The sequence below is a fragment of the Pangasianodon hypophthalmus genome, chromosome 2, assembly GCF_027358585.1.
Source record: "Pangasianodon hypophthalmus isolate fPanHyp1 chromosome 2, fPanHyp1.pri, whole genome shotgun sequence".
Classification (NCBI taxonomy): Eukaryota; Metazoa; Chordata; class Actinopteri; order Siluriformes; family Pangasiidae; genus Pangasianodon; species Pangasianodon hypophthalmus.
In genome coordinates, this window is record NC_069711.1 from 35,116,561 (window position 1) to 35,140,956 (window position 24,396).

At 44.5% G+C, this 24,396-nt stretch overlaps 1 protein-coding gene across 1 annotated transcript in view; it reads right to left on the bottom strand.

The window, feature by feature from the left end:
• ntn1a (netrin 1a) overlaps nt 1-24,396 on the bottom strand; it is an 85,536-nt gene that overhangs the window by 39,410 nt on the left and 21,730 nt on the right. The window lies entirely within an intron of this gene.

The following is a 24,396-nucleotide window of genomic DNA, read 5'->3' on the forward strand; positions in this document are numbered from 1 at the left end:
GTCAGCGCAGTGGCATGACTGTAGTGTACTATAGCGTATCTGTTGCTGTGTTCTGTGTTTACTGCTGTATTTTTGGTATATGCTTCAATTTTGTACAGCACTTTGGCCAACAGCTGTTGTTTTTAAATGTGCTTTATAAATAACTGACTGACTGACAAAGTCAGTATTTAATGTGACGATCCTTCACTTTAAATAAATAAACAGTATCTGAGGTGCAGTGTGTGCAGTTTTATAAGGAAATGAGCTGGAAGTGTTACTGAGCATCTTGCAGAAGCAGCCACAGTTCTTCTGGAGACTTTGACTGTCGACTCGCTTCTTATTTCTGCAGCGAAACCCAGCAGCCTTCATTATGTTTTTATCTGAAAAGTGTCTCTTATGGAATCTGCTGCTTTCTTTACTGACATACAAACATTTTTCTGTAACGTTTCATTTTGTGCTGGAAAACTAATGTTTGGAATCTAAAATGTTTTTGTACTGAATCAATAATGTAGAAGTCAGAAAATAAACATCTATAACAAAGATTGTACTAAAAAAATACAACACCTAAGACTTTTGCACAGCACTGTAAATAATTTGATTGAGGTGTTGTCATGGTGATAAATGATGCTGAAAGCTTATGATGATACATGAGACTGAATAAAGAGTGATGATGAAGGTCTTTGGAGTGTGTCGGTGTTATCTGGGTCTGAAACATTGTATGTCCACTTGCAGCTCTCAGCACGGCTCTTTGTACCACTTAAACACCCTCACATCTCTTTAAACTCTCTCTCTCTCTCTCTCTCTCTCTCTCTCTCTCTCTCTGTGTGTGTGTGTGTTTCTCTTTATCTTTCCATCTTCCTCCCCTGCTGAGAGAGCAGGGAGATAAAGGAGGAAGTCTCAGGGGACTAATCTGGCTTTTCCTTTAGTTAATGGCCTCCAATTTCCCACATTAGCGCCTCTTTAATCACTGAACTGCCCTCTCATTACAGAGGGGTCAGCACTCGCTCCTCCCAGGCCACGCCTCTCCTGAACCTCGCTCCTCCCAGGCCACGCCTCTCCTGAACCCGGTGTGTGCTCCGGCAGAACTGCTTCTGAAACAACGTCTGAGCTTTTACAGTCTTTCAGAACAGCAGGCGAATCCATTCTCTCTACCGGCCAATCAGAGCGCAGGAGGGCGGGCGGCTCGGACGCTTCGGTTTCAGAGAGCGGCTTTTCCGATTTGCAGCTCTGCGAGAGTCAGAAAGTAGAATCATCTTACCCCCATAGCCAGTATTTTACCCCGTTAGCTCATCACAGCAGATTCTACAGCCTCTACTCCGCTCCCCACCCCCACAGCGTGCCCCATGCTGGGGTAAAAGAATGTGCCGTGTGTGTGAGACGGACCTTCAGTTCTCTATCCCTCATGTTCCTGTTTAACTGATGAGATGTGTAAGAGTGTAAGAGTGACGGAGTGTGTGGTGTCAGCGGTGATGTCACAGCTGCTTACGCTCTTTAAACCGGGGATAAAACGTGACGAGAGGCAGCACAAGTACACCGTCTTTAGCTCAATCATCCTCTACAGAGCAAAGTTTTATGGGTTATGAATGCTAAGTTTTAAACTTAAACTCTTTTAAACTCTATCTGGAGCGAACAAATGAAACCATTCTGAACCATTTCAACAAAAAAATGCGTAAAATAAAATCACAAGAAGCGGGCTCTTATAACAGAAGTTCACATACGAGATCATAACAAACACAACGATCGCTATTAAAGCCCTTTAGCTAATCATGAACCTGACACAGGTTTAGCTTTAATGTATGGAGCTAAAACTGGAGATCGGTGTGCTGGTGCGCAGGTCTGATCATGAGGCATGATTATAAAATCATAAATATCGAGGCTGCTCATGAGCTTTACAGAAAGACTAACCCCAGCAAGCGTGTCTCAGCGGTACGAGTGGAAAAGCAGAACGTTTCTTTTCACAGATTTGTGAGCAGTATAGATTGAGACAGCTTCAGCGTGGCGTCCTGCGTGTTCTCCGTGCTGCTCAGCGTCAGTCCCGGTTCCTGCAGAGCGGAGGGAACTCAGGAACTCTGAAGGTGAAGTTCTCCTCCAAGACTTTTCTATGCGCCTAGCGTGATCCCGCTCTGCTGCAGATGGTGATGTCACACAGAAAACATTATTTCCAGGTGCAGAGCGTCGCTTTAAATTTGCTATATGATTTGTAGCGTGCGATCGACAAACAGGGAAGGGGGATGTGTGTAAGCGCTCACGTCTCTTTGTGTTTTTCTTCAGCGGCGGTTTGGCTCGTGTAAACACGTTTAAGTGATGACGGACAACTAAAACCGATCAAAAGCTCAATTCCAGCTGAAAACACCTCAGTTCTCTCGCCACATCACAGCCGTCTTTAAAAACGGGCTGCCGCGCGGATCACATGCGGCACGTCTGGAACGAAGGAACCCACAAACATTCGAGACATCTGAGCCGAACGAAGCTGCTTTGTCTACGGCTTACACCCCTAAACCTTATATACACATATTATCTCATCAAATTAGTCCATGGAGCTGTACGAGGTGCTGCTGAGTTATCCATCTGACAGCGTGATGAGTGTATCCGTCCGACAGCGTGATGAGTGTATCCGTCTGACAGCGTGATGAGTTATCCGTCTGACAGCGTGATGAGTGTATCCGTCTGACAGCGTGATGAGTGTATCCGCCTGACAGCGTGATGAGTGTATCCGCCTGACAGCGTGATGAGTGTATCCGCCTGACGGCGTGATGAGTGTATCCGTCTGACGGCGTGATGAGTGCATCTGTCCGACAGCGTGATGAGTGTATCAGTCTGACAGCGTGATGAGTGTATCCGCCTGACAGCGTGATGAGTGTATCCGCCTGACAGCGTGATGAGTGTATCCGTCTGACGGCGTGATGAGTGTATCAGTCTGACAGCGTGATGAGTGTATCCGCCTGACAGCGTGATGAGTGTATCAGTCCGACAGCGTGATGAGTGTATCAGTCCGACAGCGTGATGAGTGTATCCGTCCGACAGCGTGATGAGTGTATCCGTCCGACAGCGTGATGAGTGTATCCGTCCGACTGCGTGATGAGTGTATCAGTCTGACAGCGTGATGAGTGTATCCGCCTGACAGCGTGATGAGTGTATCCGCCTGACAGCGTGATGAGTGTATCCGTCTGACGGCGTGATGAGTGTATCCGTCTGACGGCGTGATGAGTGCATCCGTCTGACGGCGTGATGAGTGTATCAGTCTGACAGCGTGATGAGTGTATCCGCCTGACAGCGTGATGAGTGTATCCGCCTGACAGCGTGATGAGTGTATCCGCCTGACAGCGTGATGAGTGTATCAGTCCGACAGCGTGATGAGTGTATCAGTCCGACAGCGTGATGAGTGTATCCGTCCGACAGCGTGATGAGTGTATCCGTCCGACAGCGTGATGAGTGTATCCGTCCGACAGCGTGATGAGTGTATCCGTCCGACTGCGTGATGAGTGTATCAGTCTGACAGCGTGATGAGTGTACGGCTTACACCCCTAAACCTTATATACACATATTATCTCATCAAATTAGTCCATGGAGCTGTACGAGGTGCTGCTGAGTTATCCATCTGACAGCGTGATGAGTGTATCCGTCTGACGGCGTGATGAGTGTATCCGTCTGACAGCGTGATGAGTGTATCCGTCTGACAGCGTGATGAGTGCATCCGTCCGACAGCGTGATGAGTGTATCCGTCCGACAGCGTGATGAGTGTATCAGTCCGACAGCGTGATGAGTGTATCCGCCTGACAGCGTGATGAGTGTATCCGCCTGACAGCGTGATGAGTGTATCAGTCCGACAGCGTGATGAGTGTATCAGTCCGACAGCGTGATGAGTGTATCAGTCTGACAGCGTGATGAGTGTATCAGTCTGACAGCGTGATGAGTGTATCCGTCCGACAGCGTGATGAGTGTATCCGTCCGACAGCGTGATGAGTGTATCCGTCCGACTGCGTGATGAGTGTATCAGTCCGACAGCGTGATGAGTGTATCCGTCCGACAGCGTGATGAGTGTATCAGTCTGACAGCGTGATGAGTTATCCGTCTGACAGCGTGATGAGTGTATCAGTCTGACAGCGTGATGAGTGTATCAGTCTGACAGCGTGATGAGTGTATCCGTCCGACAGCGTGATGAGTGTATCCGTCCGACAGCGTGATGAGTGTATCCGTCCGACTGCGTGATGAGTGTATCAGTCCGACAGCGTGATGAGTGTATCCGTCCGACAGCGTGATGAGTGTATCCGTCTGACAGCGTGATGAGTGTATCAGTCTGACAGCGTGATGAGTGTATCCGTCTGACAGCGTGATGAGTGTATCAGTCTGACAGCGTGATGAGTGTATCCGTCTGACAGCGTGATGAGTGTATCCACCGCAGCTGATGAGTTTAGTGTGAGTCCTCGCCTGTGAGTCTGTCACTGCGTTACTGTTTATATTGTCTGCTAAAGACGCCGCTAGATCTTAATCTACAGCTTCGACATGTTAAATAAGCTTCCTCAAACGCGAGCTGTAAATAATCCTCACGTTCTGTTCATGAAACGCAGAGCGCTCAGCTCTCTCCCCTGATGAACACCCAACCAAGCGGTCAGAAAAATGTTACGCAGTAAGACATTTGCTTTGAAACAGGATAAAACTGAGCAGATGAGGAGTTAAGGTCTTGCTCAAGGACACACGCATGGATGTGAGGAAGCGCTGGGATCTGAACTCATGACCTTCTGCTCAGGAGCCCAAAGCCTTAAACTCTTTCACTTCCTAAAGAAGAGTCACAGACACCCATGATTAGCTAGAGTCACTGTGATTATTAACCGAGAGAGAAAAAGAGACAGAGACAGAGAGACAGATAGACAGACAGAGAGAGACAAAGAGAGAGACACAAATAGAGAGAGAGCAAGAGAGAGAGACAGAGACAAAGAGGGAGACAGAGAGAGACAGAGGGAGAGAGAGAGAGAGAGAGAGATACAAAGAGAGAGTGAGAGAGACAGAGAGCAAGAGAGAGACAGACAGAGGGAGAGAGACAGAGAGAAAGACAGAGAGAGAAACAGAGAGAGGGAGAGATACAAACAGAGCGAGAGAGAGAGACAGACAGACAGAGAGAAAGACAGAGAGATGGAGAGAGAGAGCGAGAGAGAGAGACAGAGAGTGCTACGGCACTCGTTTAAAATCCACCAATAGGACGACGGCAGACTCACGGCGCGGCTACAGATACGGTAGCGTTGATGGAGAAGCGTAAAGGAAACACGCTAATGGAGAGAAAAACCTCCTCAGAGCTCACTGTGAAGAGTGTGTGTGTGTGTGTGTGTGTTTATTTCCTGCACCAGCTGGTTTCCGGATCACGCTGATTAATGACGTGACGTTCTTTAATCACAGGTCTATCGTTAGAGGATCTTCATCGTATAATCGGAAACGGAGACCCGCGCTGTCACACACACTGTTACAGAATTCACAGCACACTTTACTGTGCAGGATGTGGTACAGCGTGAGGAGGAATCATCGTGACCGGACCGCGAGCGAGAGGACGAGGCGCTTTAAGAGCGGGATGTGAAGGGTGCAGTGTAGTGAGCACTTCAGCAGGAAGGTTAAAGGGTGTGACAGTAAAATCCACTCTAAAGCCTGATGGTAAAAGGTGACTCAGTTTCCACTCGCTCCGGAGTTCAGGATGATTTGCTGCTTTTTTTTTAAGTCGTGGAAGGCGTGTGTGTGTGTGTGTGTGTGCGTCTGTGTGTGTGTGTGGGTGAGGATCTCGATGTTGTTTTCTTAGGCAGCGTTTCTTCTCTGGCTCGATTTAAGACTCAGCCGTCACCTGCTGTGGTATTTGCAGAAACGAACGCGGCCCCTAAAACTCAAACACTCCTGGCGTTTCGTGTAAACGTCTTTCGGGAAATGACTGCTGGGGCACCGCGTCTGGTCACGGGAAATCCAAACTGGCACGGCGCGGTTACGATAGGAGGAAAACTCGCTCACTCGCTCGCTCCTGCTGCTGGGACGCTTCCAAAAACGTGGTGGAAGTGAAACGTGAATGGCTGTGTGTGTGTTTAAATCAGCTACTGTTCAGAGGAGTGTTCTGACAGCCAGCCATGAGATGATGTCATCAAAAGAGCGCCAGCCAATCACACACAATCACGGGCTACGTCCCAAAACCGCACGCTCGTGCGCTAAATGGCAGGTCGAAGTAGCATGTTGTGTTAAGTAGCCAGCAAAGCAATTAGCGGCCACAACAAAGCTTTCCCAGTCACGACCACGAGACTCCGGCTGCGGCTACGTCCCAAATCATTACACTGACACGCTGAATGTTGCTTAAACGTCAGGGGTTAACGCGGTTAGCGTAGAGGGCGTACTGTTCTCTCTCTATCGCGATGAATAATGGTGTGAGGTCCTCGCTGTCGTTAGCGTGTCAGTGAGGACGAGAGGGAATTTATTGTCCTCGCTGGACTTTAACGAGCTTTCACACCACTTCAATGGAGTAACGCTTCAGGGCTACTGACTTTCCTATTAAACTTACAGAGCGTAAAATTGACTTCAGGGGAGTGAGAGAGGGGAAGAGGATGTGGATCAGAACCAGGCGGGTATCGATATCGGGCCCCCGTGTGGCTCGTCTTCTCCTCACTTTGCTTTATTTATCTCCATGCCGATGTGGACGATCCGACGTTACACATGCAGACTGAAGAGACTTTTGTGAATATTAGTTCCTCTGTGCGCTAAGTAAGCTAAGCTCATCTCACACTGCTAGCACGAGTTAGCTCTGAGCTAGTGATGATGCATTGTATGATGTACAGATGTGGTGATGTACAGATGTGATGATGTACAGATGTGATGATGTACAGATGTGATATACAGATGTGACGATGTACAGATGTGATGTACAGATGTGATGATGTACAGATGTGATGTACAGATGTGATGATGTACAGATGTGACGATGTACAGATGTGATGTACAGATGTGACGATGTACAGATGTGACGATGTACAGATGTGATGATGTACAGATGTGACGATGTACAGATGTGATGTACAGATGTGATGATGTACAGATGTGATGATGTACAGGATAGCGGATTGTTAATCTGTCTGTCTGCGAGTAAAACTGTTCCCTTAACCCTTTAATCTCCTCTAGCGCTGCACACAGCGACGAGACCGACCTGGGCTAGATTACATTCTCATGAAAAACTAATTCTTTCTGATATTTTTGATATTTTTTTATCTTTCTGATAAATCAGGTTCTGTATACTGACTGCAGGATGTGTTATGTTAGATAAGTGTAACCATGGCAACGACTTCTGTCATTTTAATACACAAATATAACCAATAATCAAAACAGTGTGTAAAAGTACACATTAAATATCACACATCTCATAACTTATTCATCTCTCTCTCCCTCTCTCTCCCTCCCTCTCTCTCTCTCTCTCTCTCTCTACCAGTCTGTCTCTTTATCTCCCTCTCTCTCTCTCTGTCTTTCTCCCACTCTCTCTCTCTCTCTACCAGTCTGTCTCTTTATCTCCCTCTCTCTCTCTCTTTCTGTCTTTCTGTCCATCTGTCTCTCACTCACTCTTTCTCTTACTCAATTCTATTCAGTTCTATGTGTGCTTTCTCTCTCTCTCTCTCTCTTTGTTACTCCCTGTCTCTCTCTCTCTTTGTCTCTCTCTCTCACTATCTCCCTCTACCTATCTGTCTCTCTCATTCACTCTCTCTTTCAGTCTTTCTCTCCATCTCTCCCAGTCTGTCTCTTACTCTCTCTCTGTCTTTCTCTCCCTCTCTCCCTCCCACTCACTCTGTCTTTCAATCTTTCTCTCCCTCTTTCTCTCTTTTTCTGTCTCTCTCTCCCTCTCTCTCTCTGTCTTTCTCTCCCCGTCTGTCTCCGTGTCTCTCACAGTCTCTCTCTCTCTCTCTCTCTCTCTCTCTCGGGCGCATGTGCAGAGTGAATGTGGGGAGCGTGTGAATGAGTGAATGAATGAGAGACTGAAACTTACTTTTCTCTTTTTCTCTCCTTCCAGCATGACTATTCGCTCTGCAGTAGTGTGTAGTGTGTAATGCTGATCTAGTGTAGTGTGTAGTGCTGTAGTGCAGTAGTGTGTAGTGTGTAGTGCTGATCTAGTGTAGTGTGTAGTGTGTAGTGCAGTAGTGTGTAGTGTGTAGTGTGTAGTGTGTAGTGCTGTAGTGTGTAGTGCAGTAGTGTGTAGTGTGTAGTGTGTAGTGCTGTAGTGTGTAGTGCTGATCTAGTGTAGTGTGTAGTGTGTAGTGCAGTAGTGTGTAGTGTGTAGTGTGTAGTGCAGTAGTGTGTAGTGTGTAGTGCTGATCTAGTGTAGTGTGTAGTGCTGTAGTGTGTAGTGTGTAGTGCAGTAGTGTGTAGTGTGTAGTGCTGATCTAGTGTAGTGTGTAGTGCTGTAGTGTAGTGTGTAGTGTGTAGTGCTGTAGTGTGTAGTGTGTAGTGTGTAGTGCTGTAGTGTGTAGTGTGTAGTGCTGTAGTGTGTAGTGTGTAATGCTGATCTAGTGTAGTGTGTAGTGCTGTAGTGTAGTGTGTAGTGCTGTAGTGTGTAGTGTGTAGTGCTGATCTAGTGTAGTGTGTAGTGCAGTAGTGTGTAGTGTGTAGTGCTGATCTAGTGTAGTGTGTAGTGCTGTAGTGTGTAGTGCTGATCTAGTGTAGTGTGTAGTGCTGTAGTGTGTAGTGCTGTAGTGTGTAGTGTGTAGTGCTGATCTAGTGTAGTGTGTAGTGCTGTAGTGTGTAGTGTGTAGTGCTGTAGTGTGTAGTGTGTAGTGCTGATCTAGTGTAGTGTGTAGTGCTGTAGTGTGTAGTGTGTAGTGCTGATCTAGTGTAGTGTGTAGTGCTGTAGTGTGTAGTGTGTAGTGCTGATCTAGTGTAGTGTGTAGTGTGTAGTGCTGTAGTGTGTAGTGTGTAGTGCTGATCTAGTGTAGTGTGTAGTGCTGTAGTGTGTAGTGTGTAGTGCTGTAGTGTGTAGTGCTGATCTAGTGTAGTGTGTAGTGCTGTAGTGTGTAGTGTGTAGTGCTGATCTAGTGTAGTGTGTAGTGCTGTAGTGTGTAGTGTGTAGTGCTGTAGTGTGTAGTGTGTAGTGCTGATCTAGTGTAGTGTGTAGTGCTGTAGTGTGTAGTGTGTAGTGCTGTAGTGTGTAGTGTGTAGTGCTGTAGTGTGTAGTGTGTAGTGCTGTAGTGTGTAGTGCTGTAGTGTGTAGTGTGTAGTGCTGATCTAGTGTAGTGTGTAGTGCTGTAGTGTGTAGTGTGTAGTGCAGTAGTGTGTAGTGCAGTAGTGTGTAGTGCAGTAGTGTGTAGTGTGTAGTGCTGTAGTGTGTAGTGTGTAGTGCTGTAGTGTGTAGTGCTGTAGTGTGTAGTGTGTAGTGCTGAGTGTGTAGTGTGTAGTGTGTAGTGCTGTAGTGCTGTAGTGTGTAGTGCTGAGTGTGTAGTGTGTAGTGCTGTAGTGTGTAGTGCTGAGTGTGTAGTGTGTAGTGTGTAGTGCTGTAGTGCTGTAGTGTGTAGTGCTGTAGTGTGTAGTGTGTAGTGCTGAGTGTGTAGTGTGTAGTGTGTAGTGTGTAGTGTGTAGTGCTGAGTGTGTAGTGTGTAGTGCTGTAGTGTGTAGTGCAGTAGTGTGTAGTGTGTAGTGCTGAGTGTGTAGTGTGTAGTGTGTAGTGCTGAGTGTGTAGTGTGTAGTGTGTAGTGCTGTAGTGTGTAGTGCTGAGTGTGTAGTGCTGTAGTGCAGTAGTGCTGTAGTGTGTAGTGCAGTAGTGTGTAGTGTGTAGTGTGTAGTGTGTAGTGGTGAGTGTGTAGTGTGTAGTGCTGTAGTGTGTAGTGCAGTAGTGTGTAGTGCTGATCTGCTCGAGTGTGTAGTGCTGAGTGTGTAGTGCTGTAGTGCAGTAGTGTGTAGTGTGTAGTGCTGAGTGTGTAGTGTGTAGTACTGTAGTGTGTAGTGCTGTAGTGTGTAGTGTGTAGTGCTGTAGTGTGTAGTGCTGATCTAGTGTAGTGTGTAGTGCTGTAGTGTGTAGTGTGTAGTGCTGATCTAGTGTAGTGTGTAGTGCTGTAGTGTGTAGTGCTGTAGTGTGTAGTGTGTAGTGCTGATCTAGTGTAGTGTGTAGTGCTGTAGTGTGTAGTGTGTAGTGCAGTAGTGTGTAGTGCAGTAGTGTGTAGTGCTGAGTGTGTAGTGTGTAGTGTGTAGTGCTGTAGTGCTGTAGTGTGTAGTGTGTAGTGCTGAGTGTGTAGTGTGTAGTGTGTAGTGTGTAGTGCTGAGTGTGTAGTGTGTAGTGTGTAGTGCTGAGTGTGTAGTGTGTAGTGCTGTAGTGCTGTAGTGTGTAGTGCTGTAGTGTGTAGTGTGTAGTGTGTAGTGCTGAGTGTGTAGTGTGTAGTGCTGTAGTGTGTAGTGCTGAGTGTGTAGTGCTGTAGTGCAGTAGTGCTGTAGTGTGTAGTGCAGTAGTGTGTAGTGTGTAGTGTGTAGTGCTGTAGTGTGTAGTGCTGAGTGTGTAGTGTGTAGTGCTGTAGTGTGTAGTGCAGTAGTGTGTAGTGTGTAGTGCTGAGTGTGTAGTGTGTAGTGTGTAGTGCTGAGTGTGTAGTGTGTAGTGTGTAGTGTGTAGTGCTGTAGTGTGTAGTGCAGTAGTGTGTAGTGCTGATCTGCTCGAGTGTGTAGTGCTGAGTGTGTAGTGCTGTAGTGCAGTAGTGTGTAGTGTGTAGTGCTGAGTGTGTAGTGTGTAGTACTGTAGTGTGTAGTGTGTAGTGCTGTAGTGTGTAGTGTGTAGTGCAGTAGTGTGTAGTGTGTAGTGCTAAGTGTGTAGTGTGTAGTGCTGTAGTGCAGTAGTGTGTAGTGTGTAGTGCTGAGTGTGTAGTACTGTAGTGTGTAGTGCTGTAGTGTGTAGTGTGTAGTGTGTAGTGCAGTAGTGTGTAGTGCTAAGTGTGTAGTGTGTAGTGCAGTAGTGTGTAGTGTGTAGTGTGTAGTGCTGTAGTGTGTAGTGTGTAGTGCTGAGTGTGTAGTGTGTAGTGTGTAGTGCTGTAGTGTGTAGTGCTGAGTGTGTAGTGTGTAGTGCTGTAGTGTGTAGTGCTGAGTGTGTAGTGTGTAGTGCAGTAGTGTGTAGTGTGTAGTGTGTAGTGCTGAGTGTGTAGTGTGTAGTGTGTAGTGCTGAGTGTGTAGTGTGTAGTGTGTAGTGCTGAGTGTGTAGTGTGTAGTGCTGTAGTGCTGTAGTGTGTAGTGCTGAGTGTGTAGTGTGTAGTGCTGTAGTGTGTAGTGCTGTAGTGTGTAGTGTGTAGTGCTGAGTGTGTAGTGTGTAGTGTGTAGTGCTGAGTGTGTAGTGCTGTAGTGTGTAGTGTGTAGTGCTGATCTAGTGTAGTGTGTAGTGCTGTAGTGTGTAGTGCTGAGTGTGTAGTGTGTAGTGCAGTAGTGTGTAGTGCTGTAGTGTGTAGTGTGTAGTGTGTAGTGTGTAGTGCTGAGTGTGTAGTGTGTAGTGTGTAGTGCTGTAGTGTGTAGTGTGTAGTGTGTAGTGCTGAGTGTGTAGTGTGTAGTGCAGTAGTGTGTAGTGTGTAGTGTGTAGTGCAGTAGTGTGTAGTGCTAAGTGTGTAGTGTGTAGTGCAGTAGTGTGTAGTGTGTAGTGTGTAGTGCTGTAGTGTGTAGTGTGTAGTGCTGTAGTGTGTAGTGTGTAGTGTGTAGTGCTGAGTGTGTAGTGTGTAGTGCTGTAGTGTGTAGTGCAGTAGTGTGTAGTGTGTAGTGCTGAGTGTGTAGTGTGTAGTGTGTAGTGGTGAGTGTGTAGTGTGTAGTGCTGTAGTGTGTAGTGCAGTAGTGTGTAGTGCTGATCTGCTCGAGTGTGTAGTGCTGAGTGTGTAGTGCTGTAGTGCAGTAGTGTGTAGTGTGTAGTGCTGAGTGTGTAGTGTGTAGTACTGTAGTGTGTAGTGCTGTAGTGTGTAGTGTGTAGTGCTGTAGTGTGTAGTGCTGATCTAGTGTAGTGTGTAGTGCTGTAGTGTGTAGTGTGTAGTGCTGATCTAGTGTAGTGTGTAGTGCTGTAGTGTGTAGTGCTGTAGTGTGTAGTGTGTAGTGCTGATCTAGTGTAGTGTGTAGTGCTGTAGTGTGTAGTGTGTAGTGCAGTAGTGTGTAGTGCAGTAGTGTGTAGTGCTGAGTGTGTAGTGTGTAGTGTGTAGTGCTGTAGTGCTGTAGTGTGTAGTGTGTAGTGCTGAGTGTGTAGTGTGTAGTGTGTAGTGTGTAGTGCTGAGTGTGTAGTGTGTAGTGTGTAGTGCTGAGTGTGTAGTGTGTAGTGCTGTAGTGCTGTAGTGTGTAGTGCTGTAGTGTGTAGTGTGTAGTGTGTAGTGCTGAGTGTGTAGTGTGTAGTGCTGTAGTGTGTAGTGCTGAGTGTGTAGTGCTGTAGTGCAGTAGTGCTGTAGTGTGTAGTGCAGTAGTGTGTAGTGTGTAGTGTGTAGTGCTGTAGTGTGTAGTGCTGAGTGTGTAGTGTGTAGTGCTGTAGTGTGTAGTGCAGTAGTGTGTAGTGTGTAGTGCTGAGTGTGTAGTGTGTAGTGTGTAGTGCTGAGTGTGTAGTGTGTAGTGTGTAGTGTGTAGTGCTGTAGTGTGTAGTGCAGTAGTGTGTAGTGCTGATCTGCTCGAGTGTGTAGTGCTGAGTGTGTAGTGCTGTAGTGCAGTAGTGTGTAGTGTGTAGTGCTGAGTGTGTAGTGTGTAGTACTGTAGTGTGTAGTGTGTAGTGCTGTAGTGTGTAGTGTGTAGTGCAGTAGTGTGTAGTGTGTAGTGCTAAGTGTGTAGTGTGTAGTGCTGTAGTGCAGTAGTGTGTAGTGTGTAGTGCTGAGTGTGTAGTACTGTAGTGTGTAGTGCTGTAGTGTGTAGTGTGTAGTGTGTAGTGCAGTAGTGTGTAGTGCTAAGTGTGTAGTGTGTAGTGCAGTAGTGTGTAGTGTGTAGTGTGTAGTGCTGTAGTGTGTAGTGTGTAGTGCTGAGTGTGTAGTGTGTAGTGTGTAGTGCTGTAGTGTGTAGTGCTGAGTGTGTAGTGTGTAGTGCTGTAGTGTGTAGTGCTGAGTGTGTAGTGTGTAGTGCAGTAGTGTGTAGTGTGTAGTGTGTAGTGCTGAGTGTGTAGTGTGTAGTGTGTAGTGCTGAGTGTGTAGTGTGTAGTGTGTAGTGCTGAGTGTGTAGTGTGTAGTGCTGTAGTGCTGTAGTGTGTAGTGCTGAGTGTGTAGTGTGTAGTGCTGTAGTGTGTAGTGCTGTAGTGTGTAGTGTGTAGTGCTGAGTGTGTAGTGTGTAGTGTGTAGTGCTGAGTGTGTAGTGCTGTAGTGTGTAGTGTGTAGTGCTGATCTAGTGTAGTGTGTAGTGCTGTAGTGTGTAGTGCTGAGTGTGTAGTGTGTAGTGCAGTAGTGTGTAGTGCTGTAGTGTGTAGTGTGTAGTGTGTAGTGCTGTAGTGTGTAGTGTGTAGTGCTGAGTGTGTAGTGTGTAGTGTGTAGTGCTGTAGTGTGTAGTGTGTAGTGTGTAGTGCTGAGTGTGTAGTGTGTAGTGCAGTAGTGTGTAGTGTGTAGTGTGTAGTGCAGTAGTGTGTAGTGCTAAGTGTGTAGTGTGTAGTGCAGTAGTGTGTAGTGTGTAGTGTGTAGTGCTGTAGTGTGTAGTGTGTAGTGCTGTAGTGTGTAGTGTGTAGTGTGTAGTGCTGAGTGTGTAGTGTGTAGTGTGTAGTGCTGTAGTGTGTAGTGCTGAGTGTGTAGTGTGTAGTGTGTAGTGCTGTAGTGTGTAGTGTGTAGTGCTGAGTGTGTAGTGTGTAGTGCTGTAGTGTGTAGTGCTGAGTGTGTAGTGTGTAGTGCAGTAGTGTGTAGTGTGTAGTGTGTAGTGCTGAGTGTGTAGTGTGTAGTGTGTAGTGCTGAGTGTGTAGTGTGTAGTGTGTAGTGCTGAGTGTGTAGTGTGTAGTGCTGTAGTGCTGTAGTGTGTAGTGCTGAGTGTGTAGTGTGTAGTGCTGTAGTGTGTAGTGCTGTAGTGTGTAGTGTGTAGTGCTGAGTGTGTAGTGTGTAGTGTGTAGTGCTGAGTGTGTAGTGCTGTAGTGTGTAGTGTGTAGTGCTGATCTAGTGTAGTGTGTAGTGCTGTAGTGTGTAGTGCTGATCTGCTCGAGTGTGTAGTGCTGAGTGTGTAGTGCTGTAGTGCAGTAGTGTGTAGTGTGTAGTGCTGAGTGTGTAGTGTGTAGTACTGTAGTGTGTAGTGTGTAGTGCTGTAGTGTGTAGTGTGTAGTGCAGTAGTGTGTAGTGTGTAGTGCTAAGTGTGTAGTGTGTAGTGCTGTAGTGCAGTAGTGTGTAGTGTGTAGTGCTGAGTGTGTAGTACTGTAGTGTGTAGTGCTGTAGTGTGTAGTGTGTAGTGTGTAGTGCAGTAGTGTGTAGTGTGTAGTGCTGAGTGTGTAGTGTGTAGTACTGTAGTGTGTAGTGTGTAGTGCTGTAGTGTGTAGTGTGTAGTGCAGTAGTGTGTAGTGTGTAGTGCTAAGTGTGTAGTGTGTAGTGCTGTAGTGCAGTAGTGTGTAGTGTGTAGTGCTGAGTGTGTAGTACTGTAGTGTGTAGTGCTGTAGTGTGTAGTGTGTAGTGTGTAGTGCAGTAGTGTGTAGTGCTAAGTGTGTAGTGTGTAGTGCAGTAGTGTGTAGTGTGTAGTGTGTAGTGCTGTAGTGTGTAGTGTGTAGTGCTGAGTGTGTAGTGTGTAGTGTGTAGTGCTGTAGTGTGTAGTGCTGAGTGTGTAGTGTGTAGTGCTGTAGTGTGTAGTGCTGAGTGTGTAGTGTGTAGTGCAGTAGTGTGTAGTGTGTAGTGTGTAGTGCTGAGTGTGTAGTGTGTAGTGTGTAGTGCTGAGTGTGTAGTGTGTAGTGTGTAGTGCTGAGTGTGTAGTGTGTAGTGCTGTAGTGCTGTAGTGTGTAGTGCTGAGTGTGTAGTGTGTAGTGCTGTAGTGTGTAGTGCTGTAGTGTGTAGTGTGTAGTGCTGAGTGTGTAGTGTGTAGTGTGTAGTGCTGAGTGTGTAGTGCTGTAGTGTGTAGTGTGTAGTGCTGATCTAGTGTAGTGTGTAGTGCTGTAGTGTGTAGTGCTGAGTGTGTAGTGTGTAGTGCAGTAGTGTGTAGTGCTGTAGTGTGTAGTGTGTAGTGTGTAGTGCTGTAGTGTGTAGTGTGTAGTGCTGAGTGTGTAGTGTGTAGTGTGTAGTGCTGTAGTGTGTAGTGTGTAGTGTGTAGTGCTGAGTGTGTAGTGTGTAGTGCAGTAGTGTGTAGTGTGTAGTGTGTAGTGCAGTAGTGTGTAGTGCTAAGTGTGTAGTGTGTAGTGCAGTAGTGTGTAGTGTGTAGTGTGTAGTGCTGTAGTGTGTAGTGTGTAGTGCTGTAGTGTGTAGTGTGTAGTGTGTAGTGCTGAGTGTGTAGTGTGTAGTGTGTAGTGCTGTAGTGTGTAGTGCTGAGTGTGTAGTGTGTAGTGTGTAGTGCTGTAGTGTGTAGTGTGTAGTGCTGAGTGTGTAGTGTGTAGTGCTGTAGTGTGTAGTGCTGAGTGTGTAGTGTGTAGTGCAGTAGTGTGTAGTGTGTAGTGTGTAGTGCTGAGTGTGTAGTGTGTAGTGTGTAGTGCTGAGTGTGTAGTGTGTAGTGTGTAGTGCTGAGTGTGTAGTGTGTAGTGCTGTAGTGCTGTAGTGTGTAGTGCTGAGTGTGTAGTGTGTAGTGCTGTAGTGTGTAGTGCTGTAGTGTGTAGTGTGTAGTGCTGAGTGTGTAGTGTGTAGTGTGTAGTGCTGAGTGTGTAGTGCTGTAGTGTGTAGTGTGTAGTGCTGATCTAGTGTAGTGTGTAGTGCTGTAGTGTGTAGTGCTGAGTGTGTAGTGTGTAGTGCAGTAGTGTGTAGTGCTGTAGTGTGTAGTGTGTAGTGTGTAGTGCTGAGTGTGTAGTGTGTAGTGTGTAGTGCTGTAGTGTGTAGTGCTGAGTGTGTAGTGTGTAGTGCAGTAGTGTGTAGTGTGTAGTGTGTAGTGCAGTAGTGTGTAGTGTGTAGTGCTGTAGTGTGTAGTGTGTAGTGCTGAGTGTGTAGTGTGTAGTGCAGTAGTGTGTAGTGTGTAGTGCTGTAGTGTGTAGTGTGTAGTGTGTAGTGTGTAGTGCTGTAGTGTGTAGTGTGTAGTGCAGTAGTGTGTAGTGTGTAGTGTGTAGTGCTGAGTGTGTAGTGTGTAGTGCAGTAGTGTGTAGTGTGTAGTGTGTAGTGCTGAGTGTGTGCTGGTTCTGGGCTCAGACTCCTGACTTCCCGGCTTGGCTGTGAATGTGGACCAGATGATTCGGAGTGAGGGGAAGATCGCTTGATAGCAATCGGAAATGAAACTGGAGCACGAAACATTTTATCTGCGTCACGGAAGAATAATGCTGTTATTATCTTTTATCTTTTCGAAAGCGTTAGCTACGGTGGAGCTTTGAGTTGAGAGATGTTTTCATTCAACCCCTCGAAAAAGTTTATTCTTTCAAACAATACGCCTGAGCGCTTCTTGTGCGCTACGTCCAACTTGTCAGCTCAGTGGAGGTGATTCCTCTGGGATTAAATAATCCAGATTTGAAACACATTATGTCTTTTAGAAGACAGTTTTTCATGCTATTGGATGCTGAATATCAGGATTTGAGTGTTGCAGTGAAACAGTATTGGGTAAAGATTATACTCTCTTCCTGCTGCTGATTCAGTGAGTACTTGTAATAATTCAGTGTTATGAATGAAAGTGAAAATGTCGAATGCGCTAGCGTGGAGGTCCAGCTCCAGGATGGTGCAGAAGCCGGTGCTGTTGATGGCGCGAGGGATTTAAAGCACTTCAGAGAGCAAGTGGAGCTGGAGGGAGTGAAGAATCTGATGGATTCGTAAACTCTAGCCTAGACTCACAGAAACACACAGTGGCGTTAGATGCTCTGGAAAATGATGATCTCCGGCGTCTTTATCATTCTGATAGCGAATATTCAGATAGCTGTGGAGACAATATCGATGCGACCTCTCCAGGAAGTTTCACGTTTAAAACAAATGCTTCCTACTGCACAGTTCAACAGCTGAATCTTTTCCTTGATGGTACAGAAAATCAGAGGAGAACAAAACATGAAACATATTTTCCAAATTTAAGGCTTTTCTGTGAATCATGTGCTATTGCCATGAGAAAAGCTGCTTTAGAGGAACTCGGGAGATTCATGTGTGCTGTAAGAAAGAGGCTGAAGACTCGATTTGTGAAACATCACTGAGACTAGGACGAGTGTGTCGTATTTGTGCTGTGGCTGTTTGAAGCTCGGTTTATCGTCCCTATGACTTCTTTAATATCGGCTCTTTTAATATTAAAGGTTGTCGAGAGACACACAAAAAGAGATGCTGCTTTGTTTGAATATTTACAGCTAAAAAAAGCAGATATAATTTCATTACAAGAGACATGTGGATGTTTAAAATCAAATGCAGTGATGACTGAATGGAAGGATAGTGTATAGTCGTGTATAAATCTGAGAGCAGGCGTCGCAATGCTCCTTTAACCGCGAGGAAACACTCCGTCTTCTGCGTCTGAGATCATTTCTGATCGGATTCCACGAGTGGATGTTGCCTTAGGTGTTCACAATATTTCTTTTTTTAATGTTTATGCTCCGTATATAGGATATGAACGTATATCCTTTTTGGAAAAACTCTCTGAAGGTGTATCAGATCGTTGTGTTAGTGAGTGATTTTAACTGCACTTCAGATCGAGCTGTAGATAGGAGTCATGACGAACCTCATCCTTGTTCAGATGAAGCACTGAGATCTTTAATTAATTATCATAGTCGTATTGATTTATGGAGAAATATCTTTCCAGGGGTTTGACAATCCAGCTGGCTCAAACGAAATTCTAATGAAACGTCCGGGGCGAGACTCGATCGCTTTTATGTTGCAGCTAATAACCGGGCGGATTTTCTGGTGTTTCTGTTTCACCAAACGTTTTGTCTGATCACATCTATATTTCTGACTGTTTCTGTTTCTCTTATTCCATCTTACTGTTCATACTGGCATTTTAATAATAATCCACTTCAACATTATCTTTTTATTTATGCTCGTCATCTTTTTTTGGAAAGCTCAGCGAGGAGAGAGAGAGTTTCTCATGGTGAAGTCAGGGGTGGGATTCAAGCGAAGTGCAGATAAAAACGTTTCGTCCGCAGTGTACTGCACACAGCACTAGAGCCCTGAGAGAGAAAGTGAAGGAACAAAACATCCTTCAGTGAAATATTCACAGCAATAATGATGATTCATCTCTCACTGATATTGAAAGAAATAAATTTCTTCTAAGAATTTATTGCAGAAAAGAGGAAAAGGAGCCGTAATTAGAGCCAGATACACTCCTTTAAACGATATGGATTCCCCCACAGCATAGAAGCACCTTCACTATTTCAAACTTCTCAATGGCTGAGAAATAAGTGATCGTCAGGAAATTAACCTCTCCTCTGTCATTTTATGAGAAATGATGAATCATGAAGAATCAGCTGTAGATGAGCTCTTACGTGATCGCAATCAAATTTCAGAACAAGATTTAGAACGAGAGCTCTCTTAAGTTTTCTGAGATTTCTAGAGCTGAATCCTGGGAAGTCTCCTGGGAGAGACAGACTGGCCTGACAGTGGAGTTTTATAAATGCTTTGGGAATTTGATTGGACAGGATTTTTATGCATTCTGCTGGAATGCATTAATCAGGGGATTCTTCCTCTCAGTTGTCTAAGAGCTGTTTTAACTCTAATTCCCAAAGAAAAGGAAACTCAGGGCTTTTAAAACATCGGCACTGTAGATTTGAAGATACTGTCATATATCAAGTGTAATTCATGAAGATCAAACACATTTATTCCTAAACAAACAGTTTTCCAATAGAGATTTGATATCTGTTGGGAAAAGACATTTTTTCTCTTGATCAAGAAGAAGCCTTGGATACGGTGGATCTTTGGTATCTTTGTAAGACTCTGGAGGCTTTTGGTTTTGGGTCACACTTTGTGGCCCTTATTAAGCGGCTGTACAATAATATTTACAGTATGCTCAGAATTAATGGTTCCTGACGTAAAACAGCGCTGCCCACTTTCTGGATTATTGTACGCCATTTCAGCTGAACCTTTGTCGGCTTCATGAAGGAATAAGTTAAATGATGTGGGCATTTCTGGTTCCCCAGATGTAACTCCAGTAAACTTACAGCTTATGCTGATGATGTGACTGTTTCTGTACGTAATTCTGATGATATAGTCGACTTAACATCTTGCTTGGACAGGTGCTCGTATAAACTAGGGAAATGTACAACATTAAACATTACTGATGGGAGACTGGAGGGAAATAGAAGCTCCTCCACTTCCTCCACTTCCTCAGCAGTGTACTTGGATCCGGGATGGCTTTAAAATCCTTGGGATTTACTTTGGGACTGATAAGTGTATGGAGAAGAATTGGGAAGGACTTTCTGAGCGGGTGATTGGAAGAGTTCAGAGGTGGAGATGGATTCTTCCGCACTCTCGTACAGAGGAAGGTGTTCAGTCATTAACAATCTGGCAGTTTCAGTGTTGTGGCATAAGCTTACAGTTTTGAATCCTCCTAAACATTTCTTCTTAAAGATACAGATTTTCTCTGGAATGGTCACCATTGGCTTCCACCTGGGGCTCTTTACCTGCCTGTGGCAGAGGAAGGACACGGCCTCATCCATGTGGAGTCAAAGATGAAGGCAATGAGACTGATGAAGGCAATGAGACTGATGAAGGCAATGAGACTGATGAAGGCAATGAGACCGCAAACACTGCAAAAGCTACTTTATTGGACAGACAGAGCACCTTGGATAGCAATCAAGCCTTACTTTTCTTCAAAACATGACCAATGTAAAGCTGGACAGACAGTTGTTTTTAATCGAAAAGTCATATAATTAGAAATGGTCTTATGTAGATTGTTATGCATCAGTTCTGAGAGCATGAGGACTTGAGAGATGATAAGAGACAATAATGAATAATGTTTTTTAATCCTTTGTTGAAAATACAATCATCTGTACTGAGTTCATTTATTGCCATTCTCTCTAAAGTAGGAATAATAAGAATTATCGATTAGTTTGATTTGCACTGTAAGGATTATGGATGGTTTTGTTGATAGTCTTAAAGCCTCTTTTCCTCCTGAATTATTGCTCTTTTTAAACGATGTTATTCATGATGGTGTGATGCCTCAGACTTTTCCTGTTTTAAAGGTTAAACCAAAAAAATTGGGAATGAATAGAAATGGCCAGGTTTCTTTGTTGAAGGGGTATGAAGTCTTAGATTTTCAATCTGTTGGAAAAATCCTTTATTGAGGAGCACCGTGGGTTTACATGTACAAGGAATCTGTCTTGGTGTACTGGTGCTTATGAATAATGAAGATAATGAAGTAAAAGAGAGAAGAGAAAGTTATAAATATAAAGAAACTATAAAGCTATGAAAACTATGAGCATAAATATAAAAATGTAGGAAAATAAAAATAGAGATATTAACTGTACATTAGTGCAGGATGTGTGAAAGTGGGCCAGTGCACATGCTCACAGTTTGAGGTAAGAAGGTGCAGTGTAGCAGTGTGAGTCAAAAAGATTTTTATCATACATGTGTAAAATACGCTCATCACAGATAATTAAGAGAAAGGGTAGATAGTAAACAGAGGGTTCATCTTTCCGCCTCTGACGAGGTCGCTCCTTCTCTTCTATAAGCCTCCAATACCACAGAGAAGTGGAGATGTTCAGAGAAGTGGAGATGTTCAGAGAAGTGGAGATCTTCAGGGAAGTGGAGATGTTCAGAGAAGTGGAGATCTTCAGGGAAGTGGAGATGTTCAGAGAAGAGGAGATGTTCAGAGAAGTGGAGATGTTCAGAGAAGAGGAGATGTTCAGAGAAGTGGAGATCTTCAGGGAAGTGGAGATCTTCAGGGAAGTGGAGATGTTCAGAGAAGTGGAGATCTTCAGGGAAGTGGAGATGTTCAGAGAAGTGGAGATGTTCAGAGAAGAGGAGATGTTCAGAGAAGAGGAGATGTTCAGAGAAGTGGAGATGTTCAGGAAAGTGGAGATGTTCAGAGAAGTGGAGATCTTCAGTGGAGGATAATTCACTGTACAGTGGCCACTAATAATTTTGTTTCCAGATTTAATATGTTAGTTTTACCAGCATGTTCCTTTTGTAATGCTAGTGAAAATGTTTTTCGTCTGTTTTGTGATTGTTTTCACTTGGTGCTTTTGTTTGTGTTTCCTGATAAACTGAGGTCTAAACTTGGGTTTTCATTTAATAAGACACTGTATATTTTTGGTAGTAGATATAGACGTTCTTGGCAACGGGAGCGTAAGCTTGCTAACGTTTTGTTAGGACAAGCTGAAGTGGCTGTTCTGAAATCCCAGCAGTGCAGGAATGAAATTCAAAATGTCCACTTGCTGATGTTGTTTGAGTCTTTAGTAGAATCTCGAGTAGCCGCAGAATACACACATTACCAGCTAACACAAAACGTGAATTTCTTTAAAATGATGTGGAGTGTTAAAGAGACGATCGTTACTGTTCATCAACCTGCCAGTCTTACTTTTCACTGCTAATTAGTTAATTGGTTAATTGATTAATTGATTATTTTTTCTCAAATAATGACAAAAATGATGTATTTTTTATGTAATGTTTTAAAACAAAAGTGTTTAAATGTCTCTCCTTGCCTGTCTCGCGCTCTGTCTCTCTGTCTTTCAATCTCTCCCTCTCTTTCTCTACCTGTCTGTCTCTCCCTGTCTCTCCCAATCTGTCTCACTCTCTCTCTCTTTCTCTACCTGTCTCTCTCTCCCTGTTTCTCCCAATCTCTCTCTCTCTCTCTCTCTTACTCACTCTGCCTCTCTCTGTCTTTCTCTACCTGTCTCTCTCTCCCTGTTTCTCCCAATCTGTCTCTCTATCTCTCTCTCTCTCTGTCTGTCTCTCCCAATCTCTCTCTCTCTCTTACTCACTCTGTCTCTCTCTGTCTTTCTCTACCTTTCTTTCTCTACCTGTCTCTCTCTCTCTCTCTCTCTCTCTCTCTCTCAGTGGGCCATGAAGCATCTCTCTACATCTCTTCATCAAACAGTGATGAACATTTCTCCTCTTTTGCCCATTGAGTGCGTGAGTGTGAATAAGGAGCAGACAGGAAGTGTCTATTGCCATAAATCTTGAAAGCCACATGAACATTTTTTCCTCCTCAGACGTCTTTATTAGTCTTTGTTTACACAGCCTTCCCACATTCCGGGTGACACAAATTTCTCCCACAAAACTTCACAACTGCTTAGATCTTAGCTCACACACACACACACACACACACACAGAACATTTTAACATTTATCCACAGCATTAACCCCTTAATGTCCTGGTGAATTACTCAGTTATTCATCTTAAACCATGTGAAGTGAACAGTAAACGTCTGAGAGTCAGACGTGGAAATCTGAATGCTGAATGTAAGAAGTTAAAAACTATCATGCGCATCAGGAAAAGGACTTGGTGCCTTGATGTCTCGAAGCCTGTGGTACGTGACGGTAATTTTACAAGCAAACTTAGCTGGCTAAGCATTTAGCATTCACAATTAAATGTACAAAGTACAAACTTTTACACAGCTGAAACGAGAGCTGACACTAGCAAACATGCAGAACGGTGAAAGTGGCTTTTATTCTACGCCAAAAAAAATAACTGGTAAATGCGTAAATATTTTCCTTAAATGCACATTCAAGCATTCAAGCATTCAAGCAGTCTAAATCAGCACTGCTACAGTTTCCATCTGATCACATGCAACCCTGAATACTCACTTCACACACCACATACGTAGGTATTCTCCTAAATGTGAACGTAAAGTCAGTGAAATCGTGTATCAGTGTACAAGTTCGCTTTATCTCGTGGTCCACCTCTATAACACCTCTATACACCTTTATAACACCTCTATACACCTCTATAACACCTCTATTCACCTCTATACACCTCTATAACTCCTCTATACACCTTTATAACACCTCTATACACCTCTATAACACCTCTATACACCTCTATAACTCCTCTATACACCTTTATAACACCTCTATACACCTCTATAATACCTCTATACACCTCTATACACCTCTATACAACTCTATACACCTCTATTCACCTCTATACACCTCTATAACTCCTCTATACACCTTTATAACACCTCTATACACCTCTATAACACCTCTATACAACTCTATACACCTTTATACAACTCTATACACCTTTATAACGCCTCTATACAACTCTATAACACCTATATACACCTCTATACAACTCTATAACACCTCTATACACCTATATAACACCTCTATAACCCCTCTATACACCTTTATAACAGCTCTATACACCTCTATAACACCTCTATACACCTCTATACAACTCTATAACACGTCTATACACCTCTATGCACCTCAATAAAACCTCTATACAACTCTATAACACCTCTATACACCTCTATACAACTCTTTATACCTCTATAACACCTATATAACACCTCTGTAACCTCTATACAACTCTATAACACCTATATAACACGTCTATATACCTCTCTACACTTCTATAACACCTCTATACACCCCTATAACACCTCTATACACCTCTATACAACTCTATAACACCTCTATACACCTCTATAAACCTCTATACACCTCTGTAAACCTCTATACACCTCTATAACACATCTATATACTTCTATACACCTCTATAGCACCTCTATACATCTCTATAATGCCTCTGTAACATGTCTATATACCTCTATATACCTCTATACACCTCTATACACCTCTATAAAGAGAGGCAGAGGTTGCTCTGTATTGCCCCGAGGCACTGCAGCATCTCAGTAACCTGGTAACAGGTGTTTTTAGGGAGGCATCAGTACAGATACTGGTATCAGCTATCAGTTCTTCATTGTGCTCATTTACTCGTACGAAATGCTCTGATGCCAGCGTCTGATCTCCGTGTACACTGTCAGGCTAGTCAACTGTCCGGGTTACACGATTTGGGAAAAAAAGTCTAACTGCAATTTCAATTTAACATGCGATTTTTTTTTTCTATTCCGATTAGCTAAACATTCATCATGTTGTGATTTCAGGTTCCGTCTGAGCTGCTGGTATCAGTTTGTGGTGTTATGGTGAGAAGTTTGCGCTGTTTTTCTTCAAATCCCCTGCTGTTGAAGGACGTCTGTCTTCCTGAAGCCAAAATATTTCCAGACGTTTGATGTGTAGTTTTGTTTGTCTGTGAGGTCGTCTTCGCTCATTTCGTTTGCTTGTCGGTCCAGGCTCACTACTGCTAGCCTCCAACATCTTTGCTGCTAACTAGCGCTTGCTTCCTTCATGCCACGGCTGCAGCTCGTCCTCTCGTAGCTCAGCTAGGCGTATCACGCATCACGTTTGTGGAGTCGAGCGAGACTTTACATCTCCAGCCTACTTTCGTGTTTTGTTATTTAACAGGTTGAACACTTATCAGGTGAATCGCACCTTGAATCGCACCTGATGCTGCGTAT